This window comes from Ornithodoros turicata, unplaced genomic scaffold, assembly GCF_037126465.1.
Source record: "Ornithodoros turicata isolate Travis unplaced genomic scaffold, ASM3712646v1 ctg00000746.1, whole genome shotgun sequence".
Lineage (NCBI taxonomy): Eukaryota > Metazoa > Arthropoda > Arachnida > Ixodida > Argasidae > Ornithodoros > Ornithodoros turicata.
The window spans coordinates 152,589-166,014 of NW_026999400.1; the positions used below are offsets into that span (position 1 = coordinate 152,589).

General features: G+C 45.4%; 1 protein-coding gene across 3 annotated transcripts in view; it reads right to left on the reverse strand.

Annotated features, from left to right (window-relative positions):
- The window catches only part of LOC135374701 (semaphorin-5A-like), a 132,515-nt gene that overhangs the window by 104,357 nt on the left and 14,732 nt on the right, over window positions 1-13,426 (reverse strand). Inside the window, exon 2 of one of the 3 annotated variants that reach the window (XM_064607622.1) lies at window positions 10,872-10,912. The exons of the other annotated variants lie outside the window; for them this stretch is intronic. The gene's annotated coding sequence lies outside the window, so the exon portion shown is untranslated. The remainder of the gene's footprint in view (window positions 1-10,871; window positions 10,913-13,426) is intronic. 3 annotated transcript variants of the gene reach the window in all.

Below are 13,426 nucleotides of genomic sequence, written 5' to 3' on the forward strand. Positions count from 1 at the left end.
TAGTTTTTTTTATTATAATTCAATGACACGTTTTCTGGGACACCCTGTATATCTGGCTTTCATGAGAGGTCATGATAGACTTAAAATGTGAATTCATATTCGCAAAGCCTTCCTGCCCTTCCTGGATTGTTGCAACTCCGTCAAGCATCCTTAACAGCCTTCGAAGACATCTGCCCTGAGCGCTATAGTGACCCTGCTGGTTCCCCAGCTAACCGCCCCTGCTACAGTTTTTGTGTATAGTAAACTTTTCTGCATGTGCATCCGCTGAACGGTGAGATCAACGTCGTCGAGAGGTTGAAGTTGAGAAATTAACTTCTGCGTCAATTAGGGTGTCGTGATGAGAACCATAGATAAAATGAAAATGGACGGCTACACTGCGTCCAGTCGCAATTGCTGTAAAAAAAATATAGAAAAGAAGAAAAAGAACAAAATCTGCAGACTGTCGAAAAATGCGGGAACTTGCTACCTAAGGTGCTTGACGCCTTTGTGCCTCCCATGCACAGCGGTATAGCACTGGATGTAACCGTCGCATCCGGACGGACAGGTCTATGCCTCATCCTTGAAAGAGCACCTGTTTCTCGAGACATCTTCTCTGAATACAAATTACGAAAAAAAAAAGAAAAAAAAAACACGACTACAAATGTGCCGCTCACCCCTAACCTTGCCCACGTTTCTCACATATCTAACGCTTCTGTGGGCAGCACTGAAGAATCCCAGCCGCGTCTAATGTGTGTAAACATTTCTTCATTTTTGAATGATACAGGATACTCAGAAACGTGTGGGCGACTTGATGTGAGTGGCAGCTGCTTTTATAAGGAATGGGGTGCCCTGAAATCACGTGACACCAGCAGACTAATGTTTCCTGAAGTGTATATACTGCGCTTCGGAACAGGTACTTCGCATTACATTACGCAAGACACTTTTCCTGACACTCTTCTCACAAGTACAGCTTGGGACAAAAGTTCACGGAACACGGTCCCGGCGCATTTCTTTATCGGGGAGGTCCCCTGCCAGCTATCAGGAAGAGATCGAATGAGAAACGGGCGACTTATATCCATCTCTCAGTAGTACTTGTGTCCCCTCTTTGCCTGCGCCTTTGTGCTGCGTAACTTTTGTCCCAAGCTGTCCTCATGTGCAAAACGCAAAGCCTCAGAAGTATTCCTTCCTCGTTCCTTATCCTTTGCTTTGTCTTGTCAAAATCAAGGCGAAAAAAAAAAGAAGCATTTGACAGGTATTTAGACATTCATGATGACGATGAGGCAAGAGTACATAGTACTGCTTGCTTGAAAAACACGGAACTGAGGAATTACCTTGACAGTCATTCATTATCATGTGCCTTTCACGTGCTTTGATGTAATCATATAAGCGGAGACGGAAATATGGAGATTTTGTTCGGTATTTTGCCCTCTACCTTCACAAGAAGTCTGAGGTTCACATCAATACGGTTGGTGCACAGTTATCTGGCGATGTCAAGCCACCAATTATCGCTGCGGTGTTAAGACCATATTTTTGTCCCTTCCTTGACTTAGCCTTCACCGCTTGGCACCCCTGGCAAGACGATTATTTAATTGCTCGATACCTATCTAAAGATTACGCACATCAGCATTGCAATCACGCACATATCGTGCACGGAATTGTTCATGTAAAACATCACCGTGACCTGCAGCCTCAGTCGCGAATGCACTTATAAGGATCGAATGGAATATCTGTTCGCATAGCTTCCACGTGACAATAGCAACATATCGACACCGAAATAAAATGAAATAAATGTTAGACGCACGGATTGCCACCTATAGTCGAACGCTGCTCTAACCCCATATCGTTCAAATCTGCCCAACATGGCCTTACGGTATCAGGGAAGTTTCCAGGTGATTGATCAAGGTCACAGACTATGCACCTTTCTGCGGTGATTACCGCCAGTGTCGCAAAGTTAATACAGAGAAAAGTCGTTGAATTTAGCCGATTATGCAAGAGGATTAGCGGACAGTGGACGTAAGTCACGATTAATAAGTGAGTTTATCAGCGGATTTCTAAGTTTGTGGAGGAAAATGTGGCGCGTTAGCAGAAACGCCAAAGGCAGTGATTCTTTAATCTGAGTAATGACTTGTGTAGTTGTGCGATCACCTTATGTGCTAAAGCAGAATCATTTTCATAACTCAGTCGTTTTCCGTGTCATGCATATGCGCACGACAACGCGTGATACTGGAATGTCGAACAGGTACGGCAAATAAATGATTCCTACGACATGGGGCGTTTCACATCTGGGGAGGAGTTGGAGCACCGAACAGTTGTACTGGAATGGTTTCGGTTTTACTGAGGCCAGACTCATCGGCATCAGCATCATGTAATGGAGCGAATAAAGCATGGAAGACACTATGGCGGGCTAGAATCCTTCTAGCCCGCCATAAAGACACTGCGTAACTTTTTAAACAAGTTAACCAACCCCCACATAATTGATATCGGTTGTCTTTTTCTGAGATGGTATTCATATATAGTGACGCTTGGCACTGCGTCCTGAAACTTCATCTTACGTTCGGAGATCCTCAGCTGCAGACCCAGCGGGTTTCCCTACGTGCGAGACGGCCACACAGTGTACATAGGAGACCAGGACGTTCATTGCGTATGCAAACCACACGCTGAGCTACGAGCACAAGTCGAGGATGCCGCCTCAATCCGATATATGGCCCCTACGGGCAGGCGTACATAACATGAGCGAAATACACGCAAAGCCCTTGTCAGAAAGCGCTGTTCATATCATGCACTGCTGCAACAGCAGATGCATGCACGTCACGGTTGAGTTTTACTACCCTTTCGACCATGCCCATAAAACGGGGAGACATATCAGACTGCAAAGGTGTTTCGCTGTCTTAGCGCTTTCTCGGAACCTTCTGTTTAACTTACGTGCTTCGCGTTTGTAAACAAGACGCCGGGTTTTATGTTTGTTCCATAGCCGTTCGCGTGGCAGGATGTACAAGAAACCGTGGGTGATTTCACGCCATCAGAAATTGGAGATTACTATTATTATTTTTCAGACAGTGAATGGGATTGCATTTGAGGGTTTCTTCTTGTTTCGAGATAATACGGAATAGCTGGGAGGGACACAGCGAAGGCTTTGTGTAACGACGAAGGAATGATAAGCCAGGTGTGGAAATAGGAGTAGAACAAAGACATGTTGTCGACGCATTTAGAGGGTAAAAGACTGATATGACGATGGACTAATTTAGGTCTCGGTGGCTTTTTCAACATAATATGAAACAGCTGATGCAGATACAGGATTGGTTGCGCTGAATGTGCGGCTTTACGTTCTGGTTATTTTCTCTTTTATCGTCGCACGAAACTTACTGTCGTCTCGTCCATTGAGGTAAATGGGATCTATACATTCATAATAAACAGTTGTGGGCTTCTGATGTTGAACGCTTTATGATATTAAAACCAACATATTACGATTGCGTATGTTATGGTCGATCGATAGGCTCACAATACGTACGTGGTTTGCCAAGCCCTATTTTGCGTTGTGATAGCGAACGTCACAGATTTGTATGCGACCATAAAGCTGTAGCTATATTGGAAACGGAGAAAACAAAAACATGGTGATTTGGGCTCCAATCCATATTATACTTTGCTTTCGTATTATGGCATCACAGAAGCACGTCCTTGTTAGGAAATCGGTATGGAATGAATCTGCCGCTGAGCCATGAGTATGTTCCCACCATCATGACCACAACGACCACCACTGACCCCGGTTGGAATCATGGCACTCGCTGTGCCGTCCGGTTTGTTTCTTTCAGATTGTAAGGCAAATGTCGGCACAATTCTCTACGAAGTAGACCCAGGACGCTCCTCCTTCCCCTCGAGCAGGACGCCGCCATATCAGGCAGTCGACCAGTTAAAACAAAACAAAACAAAACAAAGAAAACAAGGTGAAAAAAGAAACCATCACCACCACTGCTCCCAAGAAGAAGAATCTCCAAAGCAATTGTTTGCTTACCATAATATCGTTACTGTGATTGTGGTGACGATGGCAACAGCTTGCAATTAATGTCATTAATATTTGGGAGTAGATTTGCACGAATAATAGTTATTAAGCATAATAACCGTCATCTACTGTAATTACCCTCTGAGGCATTCATTGTTCCACCGCCCCATTACTCCAGTTTCTGCCATTCCATTGAAATGTAGAAAGGAGAGACGAATGAACAGGCCTTCACGTGGGGGGGGGGGGGGGGGCAATGAAGTTACCGTAATTTAACGACCAGATTTACTAAAATGTCTGATTGATCGATTTAAAGAAAAATAAAATGGAGTTTTTAGCTTCATTATATGAGGCTAGCAACTCCGCATCACTTGCAGTGTCTAAAATGACTGAAAAGTCTCTCGAAAGATCTTTTACTTCCGTTGCATTCTTCGAGGTTCATTAACACAATTCCGGAATACCTTTTTGGGCGAGAAAGAAGAATGATAGGCAGCGAAGCAGGAAATAACAGCGTACAACAACAACAACCTTGCACTATGCACCGCCCGTTTGTGTACACAGGAAGGACAAAGCGCACGCGAGCGACCGCAGGCTTCCTCTTTTACGCATCTCGTTTACGGTTTCGGAGTCGTACCACAAGGGCGTTTCCTCACATCGTGTCGTGCCACGGCCGGGCGAACACGCGCTGTACCTTCGATCGGATGACGATAGCGCTAGTGCTTCTTTTGTGCGACACCACGCAGTCTACGACCGTGCGGAACGGTCGCGTAGAGGACATCCTGTGGCTAGAGAGCCATTGTCTGGTATGTCCTTGCGGGTCCGATAACTGGGTACGCCGCGATAGCACGGGTCGGATTCCATATATCACATACTTGCGCTGCGCATCGCGGAGCGCTTGCGACGAACGACGTGTTCTCGGTCACGGGCGTTTATCCCGAAAGAGCTTCACCTTAGAAACGGCGTAGTGAATTTTTTTCTCAGTGATTTTTCCACAGGGTTTAGGAATGTTTTTGACAAAAAAGAAAAAAGAAAATAGTCCGCAAGTTAAACTGAAAAATGTGACAGTGTTGAAAATGGTGTTCTCAAAACACTCGAAACCTGAGGTTTACATGGAATACACCTTCCTGAAATGGTGTTTTCTACCCCTTTGAAATGATGCTCTTTGTAGATCATACCATTTAGAAGTGGTGTTTTACAAAACCCCCTTCCGCATGGTGTGAAACTAGCGCTACAAATGTGTACGCATTATGTCATTTACACCAAAAGGTGCAAAAAAAATCTTATTACTTATGTTATCTTGCTTACGGTGAGACGGAAACAGTTGAAACGTTGAAAAGAAGAGGCACGCTTATAGTATGCGGTACGAAAAATTCAAGTAGCAGCCACATGCGGGTACGCAAGTATTGCGTATACGCTATTCTATGCATATAACCTGTGTAGCAGAGTACAATTACCACTGGGTCTCTTAGTTCTTGCGATGTCACTGAATATGAATCCCTGTACGGTATTTTGACCATGTTGGTTGCTTATACCAGCGTCCTCAGATAGAAGCATACGACTCTGTACAAAAATGCGTCCCTTATATTTCCGTTCGCGCTTCAGTTCTCATTAACATACTCGTGCATACACATATTTCCCATAAACACATTTAGGCAATGTGAGTTTTTCCTCATGTGTTCCTCAAACTGTAAAGAAACTAAGGGCTGACAATAAAAATGTTGGAAATTGCTAGTATGGGTTACGAGGCTCGCCCGTCTATGAAGACGTCACAAACACTTCCCGCGTCTCGGTTATGTGTTAACGAGCGCTTGCGTTCGTATATCGCAGCTCGCGTATGGTCTTCCACATAAAATTTTTTTCATGGTGCAATAAAACGGTCGTTCGTCATGAGGAAAGCACAGTTGCTAGGTGGAACGTGATATAGGAAGCGAGGAATCCGGATGGATAGAATGTTACCTAATACATAAAGGCTGATGACCTAAAAAAATCAACGAAGAAGGTCGTAACAAACTACTGTGAAGTCATAAAATAACACGTGTCTTGTTGCAACTTTATAAAGTGCAAACAAGGATATAGGAGAACTGTTTGTGGAGCAGAGCTGATGTTGTGGAGAAGTATGATCGATAAATTTCAGTTTGATGATGTGCAACGCTACCGTTCGCATTACGTGGTAGTGTCTCTTTGACATTCATGAAACGAAGCACGCCGTCGTATTCGCTATTTATTTTTCTTCTAATTTTGTATAACTCTAAATTAAGTGTAGAGGTTATGCAAGTGAAACAAACACAATAAAACTGTGACACAGCATAAACAAAAAGTCATCACTGTCAATTGGACTTGTGCTTCCACAAAAGGACGAGGCAATATTATCGGTGCGTACCGATGCTCCCCCTGGTGGTGGTGGTGGTGGCGCGCTATTTCCCCTGAACAGCAACAAATACTCGTACATGTAGTGACAATGATTGAGGAAATTTTCAAACTAATTTGTGGCTCACGACCACTGGGCACTGGTATGACAGCGCAACACATACCCATGCACGTGATTCACAATGAGCAACCGCCGCGATTATTCGCGCATGAGCACCTCGTGTCCAGATATCAGTGCACAGAGGTACAAGTAGTCACAATACCGGCTCAGTTAAGTTTAAGTGTACAAACACCACCACCACCACCACCATCACCACTATCAACAATCTTGGATGTACGAATTGTCGAAGACAACTAGACCCTGCCCTGCCACACCTGCGCCTGCGCGCGTGTTGTTCTTCGTTTTAGTTGGCTAATGCAATCGCTCCTGAACAGTCAGAGCAATAAACCGTCGTGTGTTCCAGCTGGAGTCATTCTTTCCCCATATGTCTCCCAACATTGGATATATGTATATACTGTATGGTCTGATGTCGATGGTTTCTAGTTGACGCGAAAGTATATGTCGTTCCTTCGTGTAGCGTTGGCAGGTCATGAGTAAAGCGCGCAAAAGAGACCAGTGCCCCTTAGAAGGTAGATGAAGGACAGCAGTGCGTGACGCTGCTGCACGATATATTGGCTGCACAGTTGTCGCCCCCCCCCAACGTTCTGTCCCCCCCTCCCCCCTCTTGGGAAAAATCCTGGCGGCGCTCCTGTCCTCACCCTATACCGCTCTTGAATGACGCGTGGCACAACGTCAGTCACATGCAAGATGTGCACGGGAGTTTCTCAGAACCTGCATGTGTAGGTGTAAAAGAGTGGAAGCGCAAAAAACGGCACAGACCACAGCAGAGGAAACAAACAAGCGCTAGTTTGTCTCCTCTGCTCTGTCGTCCGTGCCGTCTCTCTTCTTTTTCTTTTTTTGGCTCTTCCACTCTTCTACCATGTCGTAGCAGCACGCCCAAGCACCAACGTTACTATGTGTACTACTGTAGGGTCGTCTACGCTGAGAGCTGCTGGACAACCTGGGATATTTTCGAGTGACACTAAGAAATATTTATCAGCTCAGCGATGTTCAATGAAGAAACCATATCGAGAGGAGAATAGTAGCTTGTTCTACACTGTGCCTTCAGAAAGAAAGGGCTCATAACTTTCGAGTATTTTAAAGCAAGAATAAGATGATGAGTAGATCTATACACTGTTGCGCTACAGCGCTGGTATCTGCATCTAAATGGTAGCCAAACATTTGGAGGAGCTGCAAAGCACACCGGTGTAGGCAAACAACGTCCGGTATAGACACTACACACCCTTTTCCCTTCCTAACACACTTTCGGTGTTGAAGATTGAGATAACAGATATCCATCAATAAAGAGCACCTTGACATCTCTTCGGCTGACGACGTGCAACCCGTTATGCTGCCCGCCGGTCTGAAAGGGTTTCGCAGATTCCTTTTGAAGTGCAAGTCAAACAAGCGATCGGTTCACCATCTGCGCTATACTCAGACGTCTACATGGCTAATAGCGTCCTTGCCAACGCATGCCTCGAAGCCATTTTATTGCTCTCGACGACGAATCCATAAAGGCTGTGTGCTGTATGGGCTATTGAAATACGACCAGTCACAAAAAAGGTTTTGTGGTTCGCTGGAACTATAGTGACTCGAAGTCGAAATACCGATACCACTCAAAACTTTACCGTTGTCGTTCCAGTTTTGTTGCCTTTCCGACCGCGTGAAGGGGCATATAAACTGGGAGCATTGTCGGCGTTCGCCCTACAACATTTCTTTTTTTTTTTCCGCCGCCATCTTGGATTTTTGTTTCGTAGTCCCCACGCGCCATAATTGTTAGAATTGAATTGAGGAAAAGGTTTGTCTCCGTACCGCATTTCAGTAACAGTAATTGTAGTAGATTTACACGTGTCGTGAGTCAGCTGATAGTGCGGCGGCATGCTGCACGCGCCTCAAGGTAGGACTGCGGATAATTTCGGCCGCCTGGGGTTCTAGATTTTGACGTGCGCCGGAAATGTCCGACACATGGTGCTGGAAGCACACACACACACGCACATAAATGGGATGATTATGTGGTGGAAGCAATGTCCGGTCGCGGTAGTGCATTTCACAAATTTACTAGCGTAATGAATTCATCAGCATATACTACGCGAAATGGACCACTGATTAGAGAAAGTTTTCCTATCATCTCCTCACCTGAACACAATTTTGATGAATTGGACTGGACTGAAAAGAAAAATATGAAGATTGCGGTTCCAGGAATGTGGAGCAGTTTTAATTAGTGACCGGCTTTCGTGCTGACTCTGCATACAGGAGAGAATCCTCTCTTTGTAGTTCTTGTCGTTCCGGTACTACTTTCAGCCCAACTGAGCGATTTTCATCTTCTGATAAAGCGAGCTTCGTCTGAACTAATTTCCCTTCTTTCTTTTGTACGACGCAGGCGGCTGGATGTTGGTATATATTGCACGTTACGATATGCATGGTGTGTATTTACAAATGGTTGGTACTCGAAAAAAAAAGAGAAAAACTAAAACACGGAGATGTTGGCTATATCAATATGGATGGAGGCAGTCTCTCTTTATCACGCCCATTGTACATTCGGACAATCCACTTTCATCAAGAAGCCTTCATTTCCCAGGTTGCCAGACAATAACCGTACCCTCCTGCAAAAGAACCCTGCATGTCTCGATGTCATTCAACGGCTGTGGACGACCGTGTGTCGTTCAACACCGCTCCACAAACGGAACATATTTCTTGGAACGACAATAAATCGCAATTGGTATATCGTAAAAAGACGCGAGGAAAAGAAAGGACGCTTTCTCTGGCCATTAGTAAACGTGCCATCGTGTCGTGGGAATGTTTGTCGAATAACTCAACACTTTTTTGATACGACGGCCATAAAAACGGGAGGGGTTATATTCGCCAGCTGGGATGCGTTGATATTGTACTGATATCGGGCTAGTACAGAAAGGAATAGCCATGCGGATCACGCTATAAAAAAACATGAAGCTGGTCGTGGCTTCCTTTCAGTTCGAACTGTTCTTTCAAAGGGGTTGTTGTTGATCTTTGATGTGTGTTGAACGAGTTTGCTATTTTTGCTCTTTTTTTCATTAGTGAAGCGGCTTCTTCTGAGTGCTTTTGATTGTATTGGGAGAAGCCAGCTAGAACGAATGCAGAACGAGTGCCGCGAGAGGGGGTATTTAAATTGAATAATGGCAGTTGAAGAAGAGGACCGTACAGTGGGATCTTGGGAAATCGGATTCCATCAACTGCCGTTATTCAATTTAATTATGCATCTGGGCGTTTTGAGTCTTGTGTTATGTTCGTCTTTCTTTGTTTCACCGCCTCATCTACTACTACGTTGCGAGAGAGGGAATGACTGGAATTGGTTGATGACAAAATGGAAATGGAAAGTATATAAGAAACTACCCAGGTTCGAATCCCGGTGCCGGCTGTGCTGTCTGGGGTTTTTCCTGGGTTTTCCTCAGGCGCTTTCAGACATATGTCGGCACAGTTCCCTTAGAAGACGGCCCAGGACGCACATTCCCCCAGGGCGCCAGTCGTGACGTTGCCCACATACGTGAGGCCGACAACGGCAAGCCCTATCATCACCACCACCACCACCACCACCACCTATATAAGAAACTAAAGAAATGGAAGAACTGTGAAATACGGCTCAAAAGCAAGTATTATTACTAATAATTTTTGACGACAATTATTACTTTATTACCAATCAGTGACGCGCTTCGATCATTTCTGCACTTACGGGAGTATAGACTGGGAGGTGGTGCGTTCGAATCCTACCATCGGCTGGGCTGTCTGAGTTTTTTCCCTGGATTTTCCCGAAGACTTTCCAGACGAATGTCGGCCCAGTTCCCCCTGAAGTCGGCCCAGGACCCATACTAACCCCACTGTCCCCCACTTCTTCCTGTTGTACTCTCTCCATCTGTCCACATCTGTACGCCGCTCATAGCCAGAGTAGCTTCGCGGCGCTAACAGAGAATAAAAACAAACAAAAAACTGAGGAGTGTAATGCAGTGTTCTCTGCAGACGCTGGTAAATATTGAAAACGCAATATAGTAACGTTATATAGGAGAACCAATGAAAAGCTTTGGAATATCTACCTCTTCGTCAAGGACTTCTACTGAAGATAACATCTGTAGTTAAAAACAAACGAAAACTGAAGAAAGAGGGAGAACAGGAAAAAAAAAAAAAAAAAAAACTCGCAAGTGGGGTGGCTCTGATCGGACATCTCGTTCCTTACGAATGGTTCGGCATGTCCCGAAAGATAGCAGCGCGTACTCGGCCTCTCGTACATAAATCTATCAGCAATCGCTTCATCAGTATAGTTCCAGACGCAGTAAGTGCCCATCCCACTAATGAGAACCGTAAGTTAAAGCTTTCTTTGCGGGCAGTGCGGTGCAAATGAAGAGAAAATGCCGCCTTTCTTACACAAGAAAGGACTTGTGCTAATATGAGCTCGCTCCTCACCTAAAGTAAAGCAGGGCGTGGCCTTCTTCAGCACGTTCAGCCTGAAAAGAAAGAGAGCAAACAGAAGCAGCGTTGCAGACTGTCGCTTCCGGTTCCGGATGCCCCCCATGTTGTTTTATAGCCATCTATTTACTCATGAGTTCCAATCTGACGAATAGGAAAGGGCTTCGAGCTACATAAGGTGAGGGGCCGACAGGATAAAGAAACGATACATTGTGACAACCTTTCGGCAACAATCACAGAAGTGCGATCTCCGCCAGCGGATGATGATGTTAGTTGGCGGATAACGTAAGATGGAGTATGGGACAGAGGAGAATATGGCGGATGGCAGGAAGACGGGGAAGACGATCCACATGTTTTGTTAGCGCTAATATGTTACACGTTTGCTAAAACGCGTTAAAAGCGTACAAATATATGCTCAAAGTACGTCGTCTCCAACGAATGTTCAAGCCACATGATCAGTGTGAGAGAAACAGTTTGATAAACATTCGAGCTCGCTACGTTGTCTCTCGGATGCGTCATGCGCCCGCCTAAGCCAATCACAGACATCTTTAGAATTGTGGGCGGAGTTGACCTGTAGGACTTAACTTGCCCCGAAGTACAGTTACTGCAAAGCAGTAGCCGACATGGAGATAACGTGGTTTGAAGGAGACTAGCGGTGGCGTAGCCAGAAAAATATTTCGGGATGTGGGTTCTATAGGGACTTTACATGGGGGAGGAGGATTTCACCCTTGTTTCCCTCGCTCCCAAATGCACCACCAAAGGTACGCTTTCGAGTGGGGTTTGAACCCCCGATCCGCCTCTGGCTACGCCACTGGAGACTAGTACTCCAGCGGAACCACGTTATAGGGTTAAAATGTATCTGACGTGCAACCTTAGTTGACTATTCCGGAAGCCAGAAAGTACTGCTGCGTTCTAGATTTGAACCGTTCCTATGAACAGTTGAACAGTCTTATGAAGGTTTGCGTGTGTTTGGCCCTTTATATATTCCAGCCTCAGAACAATGACTTTCCATCACTGTTCTTATATTTGAGAAATGAAACCACAAGATCTAGCTAACTTCTTATAATGCGTATTGTGTATGAACCAAAGTTACTACCGCACAAATTGTGGCCTTCTCGAGTACACTGAAAGTCAGGTGCACTGCCAAAGTGCCGCGGTGTCTATTTCACCTGTGTTCTAAGTCCTGTAGCCCTATATCCAATAACGGGTACAAAAAACGAGGAAGCTATCAGATTCAGAGGTTAAAGTGAAAATATATACCACGCTAATTAGGTAACCCCGACGCTACATCAAACGGTGCTTCACGTTAACCAACTCCATCATATCCCGTCGAGTGATATACCGAAGCGTACCAAAAATACCCTCGTAGACAACAGCTCTGGTTCCAATAAACCCCACCAGCCGGCCTCCCCACAATTGAAGAAACAAGACACCCATCAGCAGACCATCACAAGGCCTCTCTCGTCTCCGAGTGTACATATGCAGTTCATTTCTGCGTGGCACCCATCAGCAGGGTATGCGTTTGCCACAGTTGAGGGTATCCTTGGATGGCCATCTGGAAGAACAAATCTGTCTCCTGTCACGGAGGAGAGGAAAGAGCGGAAACAGCAGTCCCTGAGGAGGACTTCCTCTATGCCGTTTCCGTTCTTGTGCATGTGCTGCCTCACGGGAGAACTTTGCCTTTTGACGTTACACTTCGCTGTTGTCATTGGCGCTGTGGTATACACTACTGGTGAACAGGTGCATCAGATGACTCCGGTTGTATCCGGAGAGTAGGGACTTGCGATCTAGCTATCTTGTACGAGGACATATATGTACACTCAATACGTGCAACTCAGTCCGAATGTACGTTACTTATACAGAGTGCTTGTCAAGGAGCGGACACACATTTTTTTTTCTTCTAAAATCATTGTTCATCTTTCCTTCGAAAACTGCTATGCTTATACCTTTTTGCGGTTTCGCCTACTTCGACGTAGTATATGTTTTAACAGCCAGCGCCAGCCCTTTGAGCTTTCATAATGAATTTGGTTGATTAATGAAAAAATTGTTGGTGGTGTAACTTAGGAAATTGTAGAATAGACAACAACAACAATAGATGCTGACGGTGAGATGGGGAGTTTCACCGCTGCGGTGCGGTATCCTACCCCATTGCGCGTGGAACATTATATGAAGATGATGAAGGAAGGATGAAATCACCATAACAAATTAAAACGTCTGAAGCAACCTAGTGGACGACAGGAAGTTCATGAACAGGTGAAGAACCCGACGATGGAGCACAGGATCTTCATAGGGGCCAATGAGTGCCAGCTAAGTTGAGCGGTCTCTTGCTGGTACGAGCAAGCTCATCACACAGTATCCGCCTTTGGAGCAGAGTACAGAGGGCACAGTATCCAGAGCACAGTATCCGCAGGTGGAGCAGAGGCTTGTCACAGTATCTGATCATGCATTCGAATTCTGGGGTGAAAGCCACTGTGAGGCGGAGTCTACGCAGGAGGGAGGTAGAACAGAGCCCTGAGGATGAAACCCGCAGAAACAGAAACCACAGCGAGCTT